This window comes from Muntiacus reevesi, chromosome 3 (assembly GCF_963930625.1).
Source record: "Muntiacus reevesi chromosome 3, mMunRee1.1, whole genome shotgun sequence".
Lineage (NCBI taxonomy): Eukaryota > Metazoa > Chordata > Mammalia > Artiodactyla > Cervidae > Muntiacus > Muntiacus reevesi.
In genome coordinates, this window is record NC_089251.1 from 132133122 (window position 1) to 132156455 (window position 23334).

Genomic DNA, 23334 nt, shown 5'->3' on the forward strand with positions numbered 1-23334 from the left:
GCCTACATCTGCCCCTCACAGGAGTAAAACATTTCCCCAGCCCCTTGCCAGTCACAGGAATATTCATTCATTCACTTCCTAAGACATAAACATGTTGTAGTAAAGTGTTAATTTATCGGGATGTTTGGAGAATGAAAGAGATTAGGGAGGGAAAAGGTGGAGGAATGGGACACATTTATGATTAAATGAATTTTCTAGTGAATTTGGAGGTAACCCTATAATTTATATTTCAACTTTTATCAGTGACAATCTTTATAAAATATAAAAATAGCCTTTATAAAACATGTCTGCTTCATAGTGCATTTGGATATCACCCCAAATTCCCTATACATTGAAGGGTCGCTGTTTAAAGTTAGACCCTGAGGTTACAGAAAGCAAAGGAGTGTGTTTCTAGCTTCACAGACCACAAGATACCTTGCAGAAGTCAGTATGTGGATTTTGTTGAGATTGTGATATCAACTTGTTTTATCTTCCTCCCACGAGAGTGGTGTAAAACATCTAGTTCATTCATTCGGGGGGGAGGCGGGGGGCTTGAAATTGTTCAAGATAACAGAATAGAAGGGCATTCCAGGCAGAAGGAGGAGCTTTTCCAAAAACCCTGTTTGTTTCAATACACATGAATTCTCTCATCTTCCATTCTCTGTACTCTGTTCAGCAGAGTCATGTCTACCTCTCCAGGGGATCAGCTGTAGCAGCAATGAGCCTCTCTTGACTTGGGGCTTCACCTGTGCACATCCTGGCCTAACTCAGTTCTGCTTCCACCAGGAGGCTGCCTTACAGAGCCCATCTGAGGAGTGGGGACACAGGGGTCCCTCTGATGTGGGTGATCACCTTGGTAACAACCACCTCAGGTTGCCTGAACCAGGTGGGGGCTGCAGCAGGTTGACAAAGGAGAGTCCAGAGGCCCAGGAACTCTTAACATACCAGGTCCCTCTAACATGGGTGGGAAACAGCGTCTCATTTCAGACTCAGGCACATTTTTATTTCAGGTCCCTCACCTATTGTCTAGCTAGAGAGATGAAATAAAATGTCATCAAAGTGGCCCAGGCCCCATAGTCTTCTCAGACCCTCTGTGCTTGCTCATCCTTGTGGAGGTCTGGGAGACACAGCAACAACGTACTGTGTTTGTCTTTTGATTCCTTTGCAAATGATCATTCCAGAGTTGTCATCAGCACTTTTACTACGTACCTTCATTTGAGAAAATATTTACAGGTTTTCTTGCTATGCGTTGAGAAAGGGAACTTCCTTTTCTATGAGATAAAGAAATCGAGGCCCAAAAGAGAGTAAGTTATGTGTGTGTGTTACTGTTGGATGCACAAATGCCAGGGAAGATATAAGTGTTGTTGTTGTTTAGTCCCTAAATCATGTCTGACTCTTTTGTGACCCTATGAACTGTAGCCCACCAGGCTCCCTCTATCCATGGGATTTCCCAGGCAAGAATACTGGAGTGGGTTGCCACGCCCTCCTCCAGGGGATCTTTCCAACCCAGAGATTGAACCCCTGTCTCTTGCACTGGCAGGCAGATTCTTTACCACTGCACCACCTGGAAAAGCCCATGTTTGTACGGTATGTAGGGTAAAATCAATTCTAAATGTTACTCGATGGCACTTAACGTAGGGTGGACAATCATTCCAATTTCCCTGGGGATTGACAAAATTCCCAAGATGTGGCACCTACAGTGCTAACACTGGGCCAATCCCAGACCAACCTGGACAGTTGATCACCCTACAAGAATGTTCCAGTTAACCACGCTGTAGACTAATAGACCCCGGGACAACACCTCTGATATTCAGTGTCTCCCTGCTGTGAGTTGGGAGGCACTTGTTGATTGATTGGCTGACTGGTGCCTGGTTTCCTGTTCTAGGAGCAAGCATCCATCAGCGGTTCACCAGGCTGCTCAGAGTCAAGGAGACATGGTCACTGAGACCCTCCTGTTTGATCTCACACAGGGCAGGAGGGAGGGCTTAAGACATTAGGTCTCTGGTACGAAGCTTCTCGGATTTTAATGTACATGTGAACCACCTGCTGTCCTTGCTCAACTGTAGAATCTGATTTCAGCATTTGGAGTGGAGCCTGAGAATCTGCATCCCAACAGAACCCAGGTCAGTGCAGATACTTTTGGTCCACAGACCACACCTTGAGTATCAAGGAGTTCAGGAGTTCTCGTCCTTAGCAGGCATATTAGGATTATCTGGTGGGGGGATTCTTCCTATGTCCAGCCACAAACTCAGACCAGTTAGGTCGATCACTAGGGGTGGGACCAGGCTTCAGTCTTTTTAACCCTCCCCAAGAATTTCCAATATGCAAAAAGGGTTGCAAATCCCAGGGGAAGGAGAGAAAAGTTGCGTCTGATGATAAGGGCTGATTGATAGGTCCAGATGGGCTAGGCTGTGCTGTCAAGAGATGTATTGCAAGTGGAATCAGAAATCTAAAAGAAGGCGCTTATTTTGGAAAGCCCAGAGGCAAAATTGCTTTAAAAAAATCGGGCACAATGGTTTGTGTTCTTTGGCCTTTTAGCAGTGAATCAACAATGTTTCTCTTGCCCTTGGGGTAGATGGAGCCCCATATGCAACTTTAGGGAGAAGTGGGAGGCCCTGCTCTGAATGTATCTGATAGGAGAGAAACAGAGGTTCTGAAACCAGTAAATCATGGGTTTCACAGACAGTGTCATCTGAATGGGTCCTCCAACTACTCAGGATTTCTTTCATTGCCTTCCTTACCGATGCTTTCCCGCAGCTGTTTCCAACATTCCCCATTCTCATCAAGCTGCCAGCCTCCTTCCAGCAGATGACTTTGCCTCCTATTTTACTGAGAAAATTGGGGTCAGCCATTCAGAGGCCATCGTCTCTCCCCTCCTGCCGGTCATCACTCCCTCTTCACTTCTGCAAATGTCTGTCTTTACCTAGTCCCTCCTCCTCCCTCCTCCTGCCTCCCTCCCAGAGTGACCACACCAGTGCTCTTTGCCCCAGCATCCTCCACCGCCCCCAGGACTTCATCCGCTGCTACCACTCTCTCCCTGCACCCACATACGTCACTGTCAGACTCTCTCCATCACGTGCTCTTCCCTGGCTCCCTCTCCTCTGGACACAGGTGTGTTCAGACCTTTACTATCTCCTGAAGGAGTAACGTTCTCTTTCATCTCCTCATGCCCACTGCAGTTGTGCAACCTGGTTTCCACCTCCACCACCATCTGAAAATATTCCTTGGAAGGTCCTTAATGATCTAATTCCAGAACCATGTGGCCTTTCTGAAGCCCTCCTTCCTCTGGAAGGGGCTTTTAGGGGAGAAAAGATATGTTATATGTATGCCTGAGTCCCTTCACTGTTCTGAAACTGTCACAACATTGTTAATCTGCTATACCCCAATACAAAATACATAGTTAAAATAATTACTTATTAAAAAAAAAAAAAGCCCTCCTCCCTAGAATGCTCTGCACATTGCAGCTGCTAAGTCACTTCAGTCGTGTCCGACTCTGTGCGACCCTATAGACGGCCGCCCACCAGGCTCTTCCGTCCCTGGGATTCTCCAGGCAAGAATCCTGGAATAGCTTGCCATATCCTTCTCCAATGCATGGAAGTGAAAAGTCAAAGTGAAGTCACTCAGTCGTGCCCAACTCTTCGCGACCCCATGGACTGTAGCCTACCAGGCTCCTCCATACATGGGATTTTCCAGACAAGAGTACTGGAGTGGGTTGCCATCTCCTTCTCCACCTCTGCATATTAGGCACTCAAGATCCCCCACTCCATGCCTGTATGGTCCTGCTTCTCGTCTTTACTAACACTGGTTGCAGTGAAAATGAGGACTCGCTCTCCAGCCTCCACCCCCCTGCTGATGGTGAAGTCCTGTCCCGATTTCAGGTCACTCCTCATTTGTGGCTTCCCTCAAAGCTCAATTGGTAAAGAATCGCCTTCAATGCAGGAGACCCAGGTTCGATACCTGGGTCCGGAAGATCCCCTGGAGAAGGAAATGGCATCCACTCCAGTATTCTTGCCTGGAAAATCCCATGGACAGAGGAGCCAGACAGGCTACAGTCCATGGGGTCGCAAGAGTCAGACATGACTTAGTGACTAAACCACCACCTCATTTGTGGGTCCTGAAGTCAGTTGCATGATTAAGTTGCAACCAGCATTTCCTTTCTCCATCCACCACCCCCCAAACCGTCCTACCACGAGATGGACCAGAATAGGATAGAAAAACATTTGCATGCATTACAAGTAGGAAGGGTAAGTATTGTTGAGAAACTTCTATTCTAGTCCATCTTCTGTACTGCCAAACTGGGAAGTAAAAACAACATTTCCCACACCTCTGCAACATTTCTAAAATCACAGTGAGATTGTCTTCTGAGAACTGAGCCCTTCTCCCAAATTCCCTCCCTGGCTGATGGTTTCCTTGGGGTAATATGCTGTGACTTCTACCCCTCGCTCCATCCACAGATTGTCATTAGGTCCTACTCTGAGGAGTCGAGCATCCATTCCTGCCCCCCATTTCTCCTGGCTTCACTGGCAGTTATAGATATTGCTCTTCATCCCCCAGATATGACAAAAGCCTTCTAACTGCTCTCCTGACCTCCAGTCTCACAAAGCCCCCCAGTTCATGGCAATCCTGAGCTGTCATTTACAAGCTACCCTTCTCTGCAAAGTGGAGGTATTTAATACTTTTCTCACAAGGCTGTTCCTGGGATTCATTGAAAGATACATCAGGAAAATATACAAACCTGGATAAAGGATATGTCAAGGGGCTGGCACATGTTAGGAACTCAGATGTTACTTTCTAGCCTCCTAATTCATCAGACATTCTGTTGCCAAACCCTCTCTGGCTCCCTAGTGCCTACTGGATAAAATATCTCAATATCTTGGTCTTAGTCTCCTAAGAGTCCTCCAACATGGCCAGAAGGCTTCCATCTAAGCCTTCTCTGTCCACTGATCCCTGTCCTTCTGGACAGTGGCCAACTTGCCATGCCTCCCACAGACATGCACACTCCTGCCTCCATGCTCTTTTTCGGGCAGTGCCTTTTGCCTCACTGGTCCTAGACCTCAGGGCCACACCACTTCTCTCCTGCCTTGTCATCACAGTACAGTTTTGCAGAAGGAGTACACAAGATCCCCCACCACCAGCTGGTGGCCCCAGACCTGTGGAAGCAGATTGGGTTCAAGCCCAATCACTGCAGGCATCTTCAAGGGCAGGGAGCATGGCTGGGACCCTGGGCAGAGAGGAAGGTGGCATGAAGACCTTTTGGCAAGCTTGTGGAAAATAAAACCTCAGTCCACCCCTGCCTCTCTTTGCAGGGTCCCTGACTCCCCAACCACGACCCAGATGTGCTTATGCCGGAATAAACTCCAGAATCTTTCTAACATGCCTACCCCATTCCCACTTCTCCATATAGATTATACTCATCTGCAATGCAGAGACCTGGGTTCGATCCCTGAGTCGGGAAGATCCCCTGGAGAAGGAAATGGCAGCCCACTCCAGTACTCTTGCCTGGAAAATCCCATGGAAGGAGAAGCCTGGTAGGCTACAGTCCATGGGGTGGCAAAGAGTCAGACACGATTAAGCAACGTTACTCTCACTTCGCTTTTACCCACTCCATACTTCCCCATCAATCCAGAAGCTATCCTAGCCCGGTCACAGCCACCCTCAGCTCCCGTGCTGGTCCCTCTGCAGATCTGCCCATCTGTCACAAGGACAAGTGCCAACTGGAGCACCAGAACACTTGTGCACTGGAAGGGGTCCTTCCTTCTTTTAGAAACAGGAAATCCTAGGTTCAAATAGCCGCCCTTTCTTGTACCCATGATGTGTGGACTTTTGCCGCCTGTAGAAAACAAACTTTGTTCTTCTCATCTGTCAACTCAAGGGAACAATAAGAACCTTATGGGTGGATGTGAGAATTAATTGTGGTTTAATCTGTAAAGTGCAGCACAGTTCCTGGTATCCTAAGGCCAGAGGGCTCAAAGTGGGGGCTTTGGGGGGTTTTGTGTAGGCAAAGATACATTTTCTTTGAACTGGACTGGGCATATGTTATTTTTAACAGAAAGAGTCCCCCCCACCTCCCACGTCAACACAGACACAGACACAGACACACACACACTCTTTCTCTAGAACTGACTCTTGAAAAACTGGAAGATCCAGAATCATAGGGCCCCTTCCACCCTCGAGACAACTATGGGCTTTGCTAAGCAAAGGTCACCCCTAACTGTAGGCGTTTGCTATAGGTCCTTCTCAGGCCCCTGATCTGATGCTCCTTGCGCATGACTGAAATTCAACATTGCTGTCATAACCCAATTCTTCCGTGCTGGTTGGTGAGCAGCAGCAGTCTGGGGCTCTGCCATCCCAGCTGTCCCAGTTCTTCCCATGGGCTCCCCTTCCTGGGCCTCACCAGGACCCAGCAACTAAAGGGTTAATACCAGCACAGCAGGGGGCCTCTGGGACCCCTTGGGCTACCAGGCAACTAAGGGGTTGATGTCTGTGCAGGTCCTGTTGCCAAACATTTCAAACAACATCTCAGCCCAGAAGTGCAGGAGTTGCCCCTCTGTTCACCTCTTGAGTCCTTAGCGCTGAGAACAGCTTCTGGCACACCATAGGTACTCTTTGTTGACTGACTACCTGACTGACTCCGCCTTATGTGCTCAAAAATACAGGCTTCCACCTCTTTGCCTCTCTTGTAGCTCAGTCGGTAGAGAATCTGTCTGCAATGCAGGAGACCTGGGTTCGATTCCTGGGTCCAGAAGATCTCTTGGAGAAGGAAATGGCAACCCACTCCACTATTCTTGCCTGGAAAATCCCATGGACAGAGGAGTCTGACGGGCTACAGTCCATGGGGTTGCAAGAGTCAGATACGACTTAGCAACTAAACCACCACCACCACCCCTTTGCCTCATCTTCCTTTTCCTTTGATGCTAATGGGAAGGAAACCGGTGCACTCTGGATCCTGCCCGTTTACTCAGCTCTCCCTCAATCCCCCTCCATCCACACTAGCTGCTGGGGGTGGGGAGGGTCAGGTCTGGTGGTGACCCCAGTCCAAGCCCCTCCGCAGCAAGCAGACCTTCTCCACAAGTCTGTAGCAGAGGAATACAGATGGTGCCTCTGCCTTGTGGGCAGCCAAATATAGTTATGCATGGGAGACCGTGGGTGTAATCAAAAGCATTTTATTTCTCAGACAATAGAAACAAACAGAACAGCAATCTCAGTCAGGACAGAGAAGGACCAGCAGGGAGCAGGCAGATTGGAGAAGCTGTGAAATGGTATAAATTAATGAAAATGATTCTGCTGGCACTTCTCACTGCCTGCCTGCCTCCTTTAAATGGGTCTAACAACTGCGGTCCTGGACTCCCTGCACGTTGGGGCCTGGCACTCGGGGAGGGCAAAAACTTGGGGATCTGAAAGCAGACACGACTTCGAGTTCAATGACTCAGAGGAGAATGAGGGGGAGGAAGAGAGAGCCCATGGGCATCTGTGGAGCAATCCACAGCCTGGGCAAGAATGTGTGGATGTCCAACCTGAGAAGCCAGGAAGCTGGCGAGGGAATCCTTCACTGGGTGACCTTGGTCAGTGAGCCTCAGCTCTCTGGGCCCCCATGTTCACATCACTGAGTGACTGGCCTAGTAGAGCTTCTAAGACCCTGTGCGTATATTAAGTCACTTCAGTTGTGTCCAACTCTTGGCAACCCTATGGACCATACCCACCAGGCTCCTCTGTTCATGGGGATTCTCCAGGCAAGCATACCGGAGTGGGTTGCCATGCCCTCCCCCAGGAGATCTTCCCGACTCAGGGATCGAACCGGCGTCTCCTGCATTGGCAGGCGGGTTCTTTACAATTGGTGCCACCTGGGAAGCCGTCCAAGACCTTCCCAGCCCTGATATTCAAATACTGTTTCATGAACACCCTCACTTCCATTTCTGGTAGAAATTATTTGGCTTGTCTCTCTTTCAGCCAGAAGCTCCTCCTCAAAGCCAAGAATTATTTCCTTTCTTTCTTTCTTTTTTTTGGTCACGGGGTCCTAGGAGCCCAGGAGGTGCAGAGCCCGTGCTGGAATGACAAAATGATGGACAGACGACTGCCCGCAGGGATGGCTAAGTCTGTTGCAGGCAGTAGCTAGACAGACTTACCGCGTGCGATGGAAGGTGTGGGGAGGATTAGGCTTTAACCGGATGCGGCTGGGATTCATTTGTTCACACGGAGATTTAGCTCCGCTTCTCTCTCCAACCCCCCCGCACCGCCCCCGCGGCCCCAACACACACACACATACTGGCAGGTTGAAGGCTGTAAGGACAATGTGTGTTAGTTCCTGCCTTGAAACTGACTGCCAGCCGGGCAAAAATCATTTGGGGTTTATATTCATGTGTCACCCTAGATTTAAAAACGACAGGGCAGACAGGAAGGCCTCCCTCCCCCGCCCCGAGCCCACCCAGAGGCCCCTTATTTTAGCCATGAACACTACGCAGGCCTCCCAGAGCCCAGGCTGTAAACCCAGGCATGCAGCAGGCTTTGTGGAAACGCTCCAGCGAGCGGCGATCGGTCTGAACAGCCGGCCCCACCCTCTCGACTTCCTGTTTCCTTTGTCTGGGGCGAGGGCAGCCGGCGAGGTGTGGGAAGGAGGCAGGCGGCTCGGGCTGAAATGGGCTTTAGCTTCCCGGCGGCTCGAAAGGAAAGGGGGCCGGGCTGGGGGCGGAGCCCAGCGGGCGGCCGGCCGGCTGCTGCTTGATTTAAGGAGATGTTTTCGAATCACCCCGGCAGGAGGCCCAGAGAGATGGTGGAAATTAAGTGCACGACTCCCCCGAGGATCCCTGGTCCCCTGTCGCCCCGGCAGAGTTCTAGGTGATAATGGGGTCCCCTGGAGGGTCTCCGTGGGACGCCTCTTGATGCCTGCTCTATACTTGAGAGACCCCAGTAAAACCCAAAGCCCCAAGTCGGTGCCTGCCCCCACGGCGGGCAAATGAATGAACAAATGAGCAGATGGATGAATGACCAGGAGGGCAGCGGAGGGTTTGAATGGGATTGTAAAACTGCCAGGTTCCCAGCGTTAATGCCACTTTCGCTCTTGTGAAGAAAAACACTTCTCAGCTGAGCAGCTAAGAGAGAAAAGTGTGTCTCACGGAAGGAGTTGGGGGGGGGGGGGGATGAAGGAATGAATGGATTTTGTGTTTTGACATATTTACTAAGAAATGTGGAAATTGCTTAGCACCTGCTAATTAGAGTCAGAGCAACCTCAATTCCCTGCGATCTGCAAATGCCAAGGAGCTGGAAGGAGGGGTGGATTTTCCAAAGGGATTCATGCGCTTTTCTCAGTTGAGGATGGAGGAACTGAAGGAGATGCTGAGGAAGGCAGGGTCCATAACACTCTGATTTCTTGGCAGAGCACTCTCTTCTCTCTTGATGAGGATACTGCTGGGAGGTGATGGAGAAGGACTCTGGGCACTCAGGTCTATCATCTCAGACTATAGCTATGGAATTGCAATGTGTACTTAGTCAGCCGTGTCCGACTCTTTTGGACCCCATGAGCTGTAGCCTGCCAGGTTCCTCTGTCCATGGGGATTCTCCAGGCAAGAATACTGGAGTGGCTTACATGCCTTTCTCCCAGGATCTTCCCAACCCAAGGGTCAAACCCAGGTCTCCTGCATGGCAGACAGATCCTTTACTATCTGAGCCACCAGGGAAGACCTACTGAAGGTCAAAGACTGGTCCAAGGTCACCCTGTGTCCTTTTTCTGTGCTTTCCTCTTCCCCATCCTGAGACTCTCTCCTGTCTCCCCACTTCCTCCTGCCCAACCTGGGAACTGCAGAGTGGTTGGGGACCTAGCCTTGGACTCAGACTCCCTTAGTCCAACTCTTCCTCCCCTAATTTGCTTGTGTGTCTTTGAGAAAGCAGCTTTATTTTCTGGGCCTCAGCTTCTTCTCTTCTAAGTGGGAGACAATGAGAGTACCTACTTCAGAGGTTTGTTGTGAGGATTAAAAATCTTGCCACAATGGATGTGGACCATCATTTGAAGACTTTGGAGTCTAAGAGCCATGAGGGCCCTAGCTCAGCCACTGAGTAGATGGGAAACTATATGGATCAGAGTCTGTTCAGGAAACCAGAGCCCCCACTGGCTACTTCAATGAGGGAACTGATGGCAGAGGTGTTGGTAGAGCTGTAAGTCCAGGTAGGAGATGTTGAGGCAAGTTGGGGAAGCCAAATAGTGAGGTGGTACCATCCCTGCGCTCAAGGAGCAGAGGGAGGAGGCAGGTAACTGGAGCCTGGGAATCCAGGCTTCTTGGCCAGATCTGGGAACACTGAGGAAGGGTTGTCAGGGGTGCGGTGGGGGTTAGAACTGAGGAGGCTGCATAGCTACTACTAAAGTTGCTACCTGAAGCTGAGAAGAAATGAGCTTTTCCATCACCTATGTCCCAGCCTCCCACTTGGCTGAACCAGTTGGCAGTGGAACCTAAGAAGAGGAGTTTGCAGGGGTCCATGCCCTGTGACATAGAGCAGAAGAGGACAAGGCAGAAGAGACCTGCCCAGGGACCAGGGGCACACTGCTCACCCTCTGAAGCTTTCATGTTCTAAACTGTTTAAGAAAAAGTGGGCAGAGGATGCCTGATGGTTGACCTGGTGTGACTGTCGTGAGGCTTACATGAAAGAAAATGAACAAAGCCCACAGCACCATGCCTGGTTGTAGTAAGTATTCAGTAACTGGTTCATGCTGGTCTTCCTTTCAAGCCCCAATTCATGTCACCTCTTCTGGAAGTCACTGCTGACCCCTGTGATCTGACACCAGCTTGCTCATATTTTCAGTAGAGTGTTGATCACATTGCAGTGCTGCTTGGGAACAAATGTCTGTCTCTTCCACTTGAGAGTGAGACCCTGGGAGCAGTTTCCTCCTCTTGGCATCCCTTGCTCTTGGAATGCCTGTTACTCAGTCATTACTGGGTGAAAGCCCAGTAGGCCACCATAAAACATGAACTCCTCAAAACCATCTTCAAAGTTCATGGTATGGGCTATGGGTTCTTAGAAGGTTAGTGAAGGGAAAAGAAAGACAAGGCACGGAGCATAAAGTTTAAGGAAGATGAGGAGTACGGACATTTATTCACAGTCACATGCATAGTGAGGACTGTCAGATTTCCTGGCTTCTAAGCTAGTAGGTATTTTAAATTTTTTTTTCTCTTTATGAAAAAAAACACATATTCAGTGTGGGAAATTTAGAAATTTCAGGTAAACAAAAGAAGAAAATTAAAATTATCCATAATGCCAATCCACTAAAATAACCACAGTAAATATTTTGGAGTTTATCTACTCAGTTGTATACATACGGCATTTTTTTTCTCTTGCTAGAAGAGTTTCAGTCTGTTTTGCAGCCCATTTTTTTAAATAAACGTAGCAATAATGCTTGAGCAACTTTCCAAGACATTAAATGTACTTTTACAGCACAAATTACAAAGCTACATAACAGTTCACTTTACACATTCACTTGTTTTATTTAACCAAAGCTCTCTTACTGCATTTTTTAGCTTGTCTTTAATATTTTACTGTGCTAGAAGATTCTATTATGAAATCTGTTTAGTCTAATCTTTTTGTACATTGTCAGTATTTCCTTGGGATAATTTCCTAGAAGTATAATTACTGGTCAGAGAACATGCACATTTTTACAGCTTCTAACAAGGATTGCCAAATTGCTTTTGAGAAAGAGATTACAAAAAAAAATTATTTGCGTTCCTCATTTGCTATAGAATAAATGGTTCTGGGTAAATTTATGAACAGTGAATTGATCTAATGCTATTTGCCAAAAATCAGTTCATCAAATGATCAACTTGCAAAATAGTCATTTAAGAAAAAAGATGATAGGTAGATAGGCAGGTAGATTGAGCAAGGCAAAGCCAATTCATTAAATGACCAATTAACAGAATAAATAATTTAGCACATGTACTGATTAACATTGTTGTAAGGCAATTTCTACAGCATGGGAACATTTTCCTGTGGCTTTGGAGATCATCATTAAGAGTGAGTGGACTGGCTTTCATTTTATCTTCACAGCAGCAGTTTAAGGATTGCTCCCTTTGTTGAAACTATGGGATGTGAGAAACTATGTGTGTGAGAGTATCTTTAATAGTCAAAAAAAGAATACTTCTTCATTAGACACCAGAATGTTGATATTTTAAATGGGAATCTTTCCGTTTTTACTGATTTGTTTTGAACACTTTTTTACATCATCCTGTTGCCACACTTAAGACATTTGTAATGAAATATTTAGTAAATTTTAATAAATGTTTAATAAATCAGTAGTTCCTTAATTTATTTCTAGCAATTAGTAAGCAAAATTTGATGTGTGATATACATACTACTATCACTTCTCAGTTCCTATCTTATCTGAAAATTGTCTAGCATTTTTAGGATTAGTAATCATTTTGCTTTTTATTTTCTCAATAGTTTAATATTGATGGTTAATGTTCATCATATTTGAGACACTCATTGTACTGTTCATTATAGTAATCTCTTCTAGGTTCTTTTTTAATTAAACTTTTTATTTTATATTGGAATATAGCAGATTAACAATGTTGTGATAGTTTCAGGTGAATAGCGAAGGGATTCAGTCATACATATACATGCATCCATTCTCCTCCAAACTCCTCTCTCATCCAGGCTACCACAAGACATTGAGCAGAGTTCCCTGTGCTACACAGTAGGTCCTTGTTGGTTATCCATTTAAATGTAGCAGTGTGTACATGTCCATCCCAAACTCCCTAGTTATCCCCTCCCCCCATCCTTTCCCCTCTCTTCTAGATTCTTGAGCTCTTTTTTCTGCTACTTACTCTTTCATGTCAAGTCTTCTGCAAACTTCTGACAAGTTATCATATCCCAATTACTCCTTGTTAGAAACCCAAATGCCAAGATCTCATATTGGATGAAACTGTTCCTCTGATGTGCTAGTGAATTTCTTTTTTTCAATTAAATGTATTTTTAGCATTCATTTGCCAAATTGCATATCAGCCTAAATGTACTTTTAGCAGTTAAATTTTAAAATTTCAGCATTTCTTCTGTGATAGAATTGTTTTGGGCATTTCTGCATGTCATTTTCCTTCTGTTTTTTTTAAAAGCAATTTATTTATTTGGCTTCGCTGAGTCCTAGTTGGAGCATGTGAAATTTTCCTGGTGTCACACAGGGTCTTGTTGGCTGCACACAGACTCTCTAGTTGTGGCACATGGACTCCAGAGCACACGGGCTGAAGTGCTCGGGCTTAGTTGCCCAGTGCTATGTGGGATCTTAGTTCTCTGCCCAGAGATTGAGCACATGTCCCCTGCATTGCAAGGCAGATTCTTAACCACTGGACCACCAGGGAAGTCCCTCATGTGTCTTTTTCTGTTTATCCAATCTCTGGTCATTCGGGGCATTCTTTTATCAGTTCCTCAAATGGCATATCAGCTTCAATTTAGAATTTCTGGAATTAATTGATGCAATAGTTTCTGCCTTTTTCTTGCTTAACCCATCTTCTGGTGTTTATAAGCTTTGGGGCCCCTTAACCTCTGGCCTCTTTATTATATTTATGGTGAAAGTGAAAGTCGCTCAGTCGTGTCCGACTCTTTGTGACCCCATGCACTGTATAGTACATGGAATTCTCCAGGCCAGAATACTGGAGTGGGTAGCCTTTACCTTCTCCAGGAGATCTTCCTAACCCAAGGATTGAACCTAGGTCTCCCACACTGCAGGCGGATTCTTTACCAGCTGAGCCACAAGGGAAGCCCATATTTATGGTGAATGTATAGCAAACTTTGTGATTCTGTTCTGCACTGATATCTCTTTTTTTATGCTTTGACCAGTTTTGCCCTGAATTGTAAATCATATAAGTTTTCTTTTTCATTTTTTTTTAAAGTCTTTATTGAATTCATTACAATACTGCTTCTGTTTTATGCTTTTGGGTTTTTTTGGCCCAGGAGGCATGTGGGGTTTTAGCTCCCTGACCAGGGATCGAACCCGCATCCCCTGCGTTGAGAAGCGAAGTCTTAACCACCAGACCACCCATATAAGTTTTCTAAAAAAATTCTATCCAGTTGATTTTCCTGTTAATTTTTCCCAGCATAAAATCATACATTACCACTAGCCATTTGAACAGGAGGAATAGTTCTGAAGGTTCCATTCTCATACCAGTCTTCACAGTACTCCAAACTCCATGGGTTATTTTCAGGGTGAATTTGGTCAATTTGCCCACTTATTGGACTAACTGGCTATTTTGGAAAATCCATGTTTTAGCAAATTCTTTTCTGATAACAGAGTCTGCTTCCTTGTGAAAGTTCCTTGCATCCTTGCCACTGTACTAGTTTCTTATTGTTGTTGCAATTGCTATAATCTTAGTAGCTATAAGTAGCACAGATTAATTTTCTTAAGTTCTGTAGGTGTGAAGTCCAATGTGCATCTCCCTGGGCTGAAGTCAAGATGTGGCACACTGTGCTACTTCCCGGAAGCCTTAGGAGAGATTTTGTTTAATCTCATTCAGACTGTTGGCAAGAGTCAATTCCTTATGCGTGTAGGACTGATGTCCTTGTTTTGGTGTAAACTGCTGACTGCTGTAAATTGCCTGCTGGCTGTAAACTGAGGGACTTCTCAGCTGCCAGAGTCTAATGGGCCCCTTTCTCCATCTTCAAACTGAAAGTGGAAGTGAAAGTCACTCAATCGTGTCCGACTCTTTGCGACCCCATGGACGATACAGTCCATGGAATTCTACAGGCCAGAATACTGGAGTGGGTAGCCTTTCCCTTCTCCAGGGGATCTTCCCAACCCAGGATAGAACCCAGGTCTCCCACATGGCAGGCAGATTCTTTACCAACTGAGCTATCAGGGAAGCCCCCCATCTTCAAAGCCAGCCGCACTCAGTCCTTTTGCAATCGACATAACATCATTTATGAGAAAACTGGCCTTCCCCTCACTGTCCTGTGATTTCACATTTGTGATAAATCAAGTAGCCATAGATGTGTGAGTGGGACTGTTTCTGGGCATTCTGCTCTGTTCCGCTAGTCTCTTTAGATTAATTCAGTACCACACTGAACTAATTTCTGTGGTTCTATCATTAGTTTTGATATCTGGTAATGCAAGCAGCTTCATTGAAGACTGCATTGGTTCTTCCTAGCCTAATGCATTTACACATAAGTTTTAGGATTAACCTATCAATTTCCATAGATAAGGTGGGATTTCGATTGGTACTTTGCTGAGTCCAAATAGATGTTCTTAGGAAGATGAACATCTTTATTTATGAAATAAACTTAATAAATCTACTTAATAATATGTAGTAAACACATTTGTTAAATTTCAGCAGTTTTGTAGTTTTGATATAAAGTTTGTGAACATCCTCCATAAGATTTATTTTTCAGTATTTGAAATTCTTGATGCTATTACAAATGAGATCATTAAATATATTTTAACTTGCCACTTGCCACTGATTTGTAAGTTGAATTTTTTATATTAGCCCTAAAAATCAAGAGATGTTGTTGAACTTATTTTACATATAATAGTTTGTAGATTAATTTTTGCAAGGTACCTAGTCAAATAGACTACAAATAATGTAATTTTATTTCTTTATTTCTAATTCTTATAAAGAACTGTATTTTTTTTCTTGATAGATAAAGGAGCTAAGATTTCTAGGATAGTTTGAAGAAAAATGGTGTCTATTGATATGGTCATATGATTTTTTTCCTCCCTTGTAAATAAATAAATAAACATATGTATTGTTTCTGACATCTGCTAAACAATCCTTGCATTTCTGTAAAAACACACTGGGTCCTAGTGTGTTGTCTTTTTGTATATCATTGGATTCGACTGGCTGATGTTTTGTCTAGCAATCTTGTCTCATGTTCATGGAAGATGTTGGCCAGTTTTCTTTCTTTTAGACAGATTTTAGTATTTCTTTTAGACAGATTTTAGTATCAATTTCTCTTAGATTTTAGTATCAATTTCTTTTAGACAGATTTTAGTATCAAAGTTATACTAGTTATATTGAATATGTCTCTCTTCTTTTTTTCTATTTTATATAACATTGATATTATTTATTTTTTAAATGTTTGAAATAATTCATCAGTTAAGACATTTGGGTCTCAAGCTTCTTTTTGTGAAGATTTTTAGTTGCTAACTTATTTAGGAGACATGGTGATATTAGATTTTCTCTTTCTTTTATGTTGGTTTGTAAGTTGTACTATTCTAGTTGTCTATTTCACCTACATTTTCTAAAATTTTTGGCACAGGGATTTATAATATTCTATTATTAGCATTTTAATGTCTTAAATGTCTGTGGTGAATTTAATTCCTGATATGGGTAATTTGTGCTTTTCCTCTTTTTGTCATGAATCTTGCTAGAGATCTATATATTTTATTATGGGTCTTTTCAAAGACCCAATTTTTGGCTTTGTTGGTTTTCTCTATTGTACTTTTATTTTCTACTTCATTAATTTCTGATCTCATTTTTATGATTCTCTTCCTTTTACTTACTTTGGATTTAATTTGCTATTCTATTTCTATCAATAAGTTATTCAGATGAATGCCTAAATTACCAATTTTTTAGCCTTTCTCTTTTCTAATATAAATGTATAAGGCTCTCAGTAAAGTTTTAGTTATATCATCTATTTCTGTATATCATATTTTTGTTACTAAGACTGGAAATTTCCATTGTGATTTCCTCTTTGACCCACGGATTATTTAGAAGTTTATTACTTAATCTCCAGACATTTGGTGGATACTCTACTCATTTTTGTTATTGATTTCCAGTTTAATTTGTCACTCTCAGAGGCTATTCTGAGAAATTTCTTGAAATTTCCTTAGAACTTGCACAATATATGTTCTAATTTGGGAAATGTTTCGTGTACACTTAGAAAGAATGTACATTTTGCCATCAGTATGAGCAGTGTTTTATCTATATCTGTAGGTCAAATGGATCATTCAATTTTTTCAGATCTTCCATATCCTTACTATTTTTTTTTCTTGTCTACTTGTTTTATCAGTTATTAAGGGAGATGTTTTAAAGTTTTCCTCTGTGACTGTGGCTTTGTTTGTTGCTCCTTTTAGTTCCCTTTACCTTTGCTCTTTATATATGTTGAGTATACGTAAGTTATATACAAATTAAGAATTGTTATAAATTCTTGATAGATTGGCCGTATTATCAGGTCTTCCTGCATTTTCCACCAACAGCTGATAAACTGTGACATTCAACCCCATCCACTGAGATGTGAACAACAGCTCTTGCAGAGCCTGGAGGGCAAAGCTGGGATGTAACAGGAGAAACAGTGAAACAGAACCCTAGGTCCTGGGATCTGCCAGTTGGAAAGCTTGAACCACTCATTTAATACTTGTGAGCTGCAATTTCTTCATCCCCCCCAAAACAGGACTGTAAACCTGCTTGCTTTACCTCTCTTGCAGGTATCAGTTCAGTTCAGTTCAGTCACTCAGTTGTGTCCGGCTCTTTGTGACCCCATGGACTGCAGCATGCCAGGCTTCCCTGTCCACCACCAACTATCAGAGCTTGCTCAGACTCATGTCCATTGAGTCAGTGATGCCATCCATCTCATCCTCTGTCGTCCCCTTCTCCTCTTGCCTTCAGTCTTTCCCCACATCAGAGTCAGTTCTTCCCATCAGGTGGGCCAAAGTATTGGAGTTTCAGCTTTAGCATCAGTCCTTCCAGTGAATATTCAGGACTGATTTCCTTTAGGCTGGACTGGTTGGATCTTCTTGCAGTCCAAGGGGTTCTCAAGAGTCTTCTCTAACATCACAGTTCAATAGCATCAATTCTTTGGTGCTCAGCTTTCTTTATGGTCCAACTCTCACATCCATACATGACTACTGGAAAAGCCATAGCTTTGACTAGACGGACCTTTGTTGACAAAGTAATGTCTTTGCTTTTTAATATGCTGCTTAGGTTGGTCATAGCTTTTCTTCCAAGGAGCAAGCATCTTATAATTTCATGGCTGCAGTCACCATCTGCAGTGATTTTGGAGCCAAAAATAATAAAGTCTCTTACTGTTTCCATTGTTTCCCCATCTATTTGCCATGAAGTGATGGAACCGGATGCCATGATCTTAGTTTTCTGAATGTTGAGTTTTAAGCCAACTTTTTCACTCTCCTCTGTCACGTTCGTGAAGAGACTCTTTAGTTCCTGCTTTACAGGTATATTGAAGCTTACATGAGATAGTAAATATGAAAACACTGCATAAATTCTAAAGCAGAGATTGTGAATGAATACATGGGCTGCATGCAGGCATGAAATTTTTTTTTTTTTCTTTTTTCAGACTACAGTGTGCTTCCTTTTTTTAACCCAGACGACATTAAAAAATCATATTTCACATAAAAATATAGATTTCTGTCTCTGGGGAAAAAAAAAAATCCAAAATTCTGACAACTGCAGGCCTGGCTTCAGACACATAGCCTGTTGGCTAGGGCTGAGCAGGCTCACTGGAACAGAGTTTCACACTGTGAGAGTTGTTCATACTCTCCCCTGCTCAACATGTACACACAGGCACTCACACTGCCAGTCTCACACATCTCTGCCCACCTCTTCTTTATCTGTGGCTCCAGCGAAAGCATTATGTCATGATTAGTTGTTATTACTCACTTAAAAGCCAGAGACACATAGGGACAGAGATTTCTTAGCGTTAAGTGTTGCCAAGTGCTGAAACAGGTAGCCGAGGGAGGAGGTAGAAACACTTTCCCTGGAAACCGAAAACTAAAACAGACTGAGGCACAGCCTCTCCTGGATGCAGCAGAAAGGCAAAATGACTGCATGAAGTTCCTCCCAGGTTTTAAACGGGGCTGGGGGTGGGGAGGAGCTATTTTAAGATCTGTATGTTAGATGAGGCAAAGGTGGAGATTTTTCATACAAATTATACATTGTAGTATAATTCAACATTTGGGAAACAAAAAGTTTTTACAATATAGACAACAGAAAGAGCATAAGATCTCTGTTTATAAAAAAGACTTATGGATTTGTCACAACTTATGGAACTGACCACTTAAAATCTGTGAATTTCACTGTTTGTAAATTATATCTCAATTTTAAGAAGTAAAAAGTGAAAACAAAATTTTAAAAGGGGTACAGGGGGTAAATTATAATTCTAACCTATATCAGGCATGTTCAGTTCTGTTCAGTCACTCAGTCGTATCTGGTTCTTTGAGACCCCACGGATTGCAGCACGCCAGGCTTCCCTGTCCATCACCAACTCCTGGAGCTTGCTCAAACTCATGTCCATGTCGGTGATGCCATCCAACCATCTCATCCTCTGTTGTCCCCTTCTCCTCCTGTCTTCAATCTTTCCCAGCAACAGGGTCTTTTCTAATGAGCCAGTTCTTCGCATCAGGTGGCCAAAGTATTGGAGCTTCAACTTTAACATCAGTCTTTGCAATGAATATTCAGGACTGCACATTCGCTGTACTAAGTACCTTACAGGGATTAACTGAATTATTTTATTCACACAATATCTTCTAAGGTAGGTACTATTATCCCCATTGGACCAGGATGTTCAGTGTGATGAAGTAACCTACCAGTTTCTCCAGCTGTTAAGTAGAAGAGCCAAATCTTGAACTCCAGGTTGAAGAACTCCAGTGCCCAGATTCTTATTCATTCTATTCCATGTTCTAATCATTTGGATGATTACAAAGGAGAAGAAAATGAATTATTATAATCTTGAGGAGGCAGAAATGGTATGAATGTAACTTGCTGGATTACAAGTTTAAACATCTGCTGATAAACACACTTTGCTTATTAAGTTTTCAGTTCAGTTCAGTTGCTCAGTCGTGTCTGACTCTCTGCAATCCCATGGACTGCAGCATGCCAGGCTTCCCTGTTCATCATCAACTTCCAGAGCTTGCTGAAACTCATGTCCATTGAGTCGGTGATGCCATCCAACCATCTCATCCTCTGTCGTCCCCTTCTTCTCCTGCTTTCAATCTTTCCCAGCATCAGGGTCTTTTCTGATGAGTCAGTTCTTTGCATCAGGTGACCAAAGTATTGGAGTTTCAGCTTCAGTATCAGTCCTTCCAATGAACACCCAGGACTGATCTCCTTTAGGATGGACTGGTTGGATCTCCTTGCAGTCCAAGGGGCTCTCAAGAGTCTTCTCCAACACCACAGTTCAATAGCATCAATTCTTTGGTGTTCAGCTTTCTTTATAGTCCAACTTTCACATCCATACATGACTACTGGAAACATCATAGCTTTGACTAGATGGACCTTTGTTGGCAAAGTAATGTCTCTGCTTTTTAATATGCTGTCTAGGTTGATCATAGCTTTTCTTCCAAGGAGCAAGCATCTTTTAATCTCATCGTTGCCATCACCATCTGTGGTGGTTTTGGAGCCCCCCCAAAATAAAGTCTGTCACTGTGTCCACTGTTTTCGCATCTATTTGCCATGAAGTGATCCAACCGGATGCCATGATCTGAATGTTGAGTTTTAAGCCAACTTTTTCACTCTCCTCTGTCACTTTCATCAAGAGGCTCTTTAGTTCTTCTTCACTCTCCCATAAGGGTGGTGTCATCAGCATATCTGAGGTTACTGATATTTCTCCCGGCAATCTTGATTCCAGCCTGTGCTTCACCCAGCCCAGTGTTTCTCATGATGTACTCTGCATATAAGTTAAATAAGCAGGGTGACGATAAACAGCCTTGACATGCTCCTTTTCCTATTTGGAACCAGTCTGTTGTTCCATGTCCAGTTCTAACTGTTGCTTCCTCACCTGCATACAGATTTCTCAGGAGGCAGGTAAGGTGGTCTGGTATTCCCATCTCTTGAAGAATTTTCCACAATCTGTTGTGATCTACACAGTCAAAGGCCTTAGTGTAGTCAATAAAAGAGATGTAGATTTTTTTCTGGAACTCTCTTGCTTTTTCAATGATCCAATGGATGTTGGCAATTTGATTTCTGTTTCCTCTGCCTTTTCTGAATCCAGTTTGAACATCTGGAAGTTCATGGTTCATGTACTGTTGAAGCCTGGCTTGGAGAATTTGGGCATTACTTTCCTAGCATGTGAGATGAGTGCAGTTGTGTGGTAGTCTGAACATTCTTTGGCATTGCCTTTCTTTGGGACTGGAACAAAAACTGACCTTTTCTAGTCCTGTGGCCATTGCTGAGTTTTCCAAATTTGCTGGCATATTGAGTGCAGCATTTTAACAGCACCATCTTTTAGGATTTGAAATAGCTCAACTGGAATACACATTCAGAAAACCCAAGTCACTCAAAGAGGTATCATTGGGTTCTAGAGTGCAGGGTCTTCAATTCCATACAAGAAGGCAGGGGTACCTAGAAGCACCGGTAGTTCCTCCTCAAGGAAAATTATGACTTAATAGTAAATGGTTTTGTTTTCTTTAGGATATCTTGTGACAAGAAGTTTCTGTCTTTACAGAATATACACTGACCCACCCAGAGAGGTCATCTGTATAACCTGAAACCAGTAGTTGTTTGTTTTTCTCTTATCGTGCCCTGAGGCATGTGGAATCCTTGTTCCTTGACTTGGGATTGAAACCAAGTCCCCTACATTGCAAGCGCAGAGTCTTAACCACTGGAACACCAGAGAAGTCCCAGTGATTCTTAATTTGAGCATTTGATTTTCAAATCTAAATGCTAAGCATCCTCCCCACAAAAAACTGTTCATGTTCAGAGATCCCCTGAAGCTCATTCGTGGCCCTTACTTTAAAAACCTTTGTTCCAAACCAGGATGGAGCCAGACTCTAGGGACCTCAGCCTTCAGCTTCCCTGATCGTTCCAAGCATCCCATCACCAGCTGTCAATCATGTACTTTCAGTTTTCTTCTCTCCTAATGGCTTGATGTTTATCTCTTGCTTTCTCCTGGTCTCCTGGAAAGCTGGTCCTGGTAACACATTCCAGGAGAAACTGGCTTTGCTGGTTCTCATTTCTGTTGCTCCTCTTGGACATCTTTAGCCATCTTTGGTAATTTATGTTTATTCATCAGGACACATAACACACACACCTAATTATGCGTCATCATGTACAGTCGTTTTGATCTGTCTAGTCCTCGTTTCACAGCTTTCTCAGTTAGAGACTGGTTGTATGAGAAGGGTCTGTTCACAGATCCACCAACTGAGCATTGTTGTTCACTGAAGAGTATTACCCTGCTTGGGCTGGGGGTGACGTGGGGTGATGGCTGGTCAGTAGGGGCAGAAATTTAGCCTATGCTGTACCCTTCAAGTCAGGTGCCATGGCCCAAGTTTGGGTCTTCCTAGAGGAAAGGGTATCTTTTTCTAAATCAAACAAATGCAGTGTGTGGGACAGTGGCAGCCCCCTCTCTGATGAGCAGTGTCACCAGGCAGTCCAGAAGATAGATAGATCAGAGGATGAAGTAGCACTGTTTCTGTTCTGGCTTGTATCATGAGTTATCTTGCCTCTTCTTTTTCCCCAATGAATATAACTATCAGTGTTCCCAGGGCTACATTCGCTGGAGGAACGAGACCTGAAGGATCTATTTCCTGTACTGCCCCATCTCCATTTCACAGGATTCAGGTTTCTGCTATGGCGAGAAGAGAGGGAGAGAGGACAGGAATGGCTGGATAATTCTATTAGCAACTTCCCTCCTCTCTTTGCCCACTTAATTCCTAGCCATCATTCATATCTTGTCTCAAGCATCACTTCCTCAAGGACAGTCCAATCCCTTTGTATTTGCCTCTTATAGCACTTCTCAGGTCTCTTGCCATGGACTTACCACCACTGGGATTTAACATTTACTTTGGATAATGCTGTAGATATGAAGATAGATAGATGATGGATAGAGTCAAATACAAATACAAATGGGGAGCACTATTTGTATTTACCATTGTATCCTGGTTGCCTACCACATGGAGCATATTTAATTATATATTTGTTTGAATGAATGAGTGAATGGATGGGAAGTAGTACAGATTGTGGGAAGCCTCAGAGTTATGACTGAGGAGTTAAGCCCTCCTACAAACACTAGGAAGCCCATTTCCTAGGCTAAATGAACACTCCTGTCTTTGAACTGTGTACACAGCTTTGGCATTCCAACATAACCATTCCTCTCTGCTCTTACCTAAGTTCAGAGAAGGTTTTCAAAATCATACTTAAAGGAAAAGAGACTCCTATGCATCCTTATCTGCCCTGAGAGGATATATAGTATGATGATAAATCATATGGGATTTTGGAATTAGGTAGACCTAGATTTTACCCCTGGATTGTCCAGTTGCTGGCTGTGTGGTGCAGGCTTTCCTGGTGGCTCAGCGGTAAAGAATCTGCCTGCCCATGCAGAAGACATGGGTTTGATCCCTAGGTTCAGGACAATCACCTGGAGAAGGAAATGGCAGCCTACTCCAGTATTCTTCTCTGGGAAATCCCTTGAACAGAAGAGCCTGGTGGGCTACAGTTCATGGGG

At 43.9% G+C, this 23334-nt stretch overlaps 1 protein-coding gene across 1 annotated transcript in view; it reads left to right on the forward strand.

The window, feature by feature from the left end:
• MARCHF4 (membrane associated ring-CH-type finger 4) overlaps positions 1–23334 on the forward strand; it is a 113648-nt gene that overhangs the window by 17103 nt on the left and 73211 nt on the right. The window lies entirely within an intron of this gene.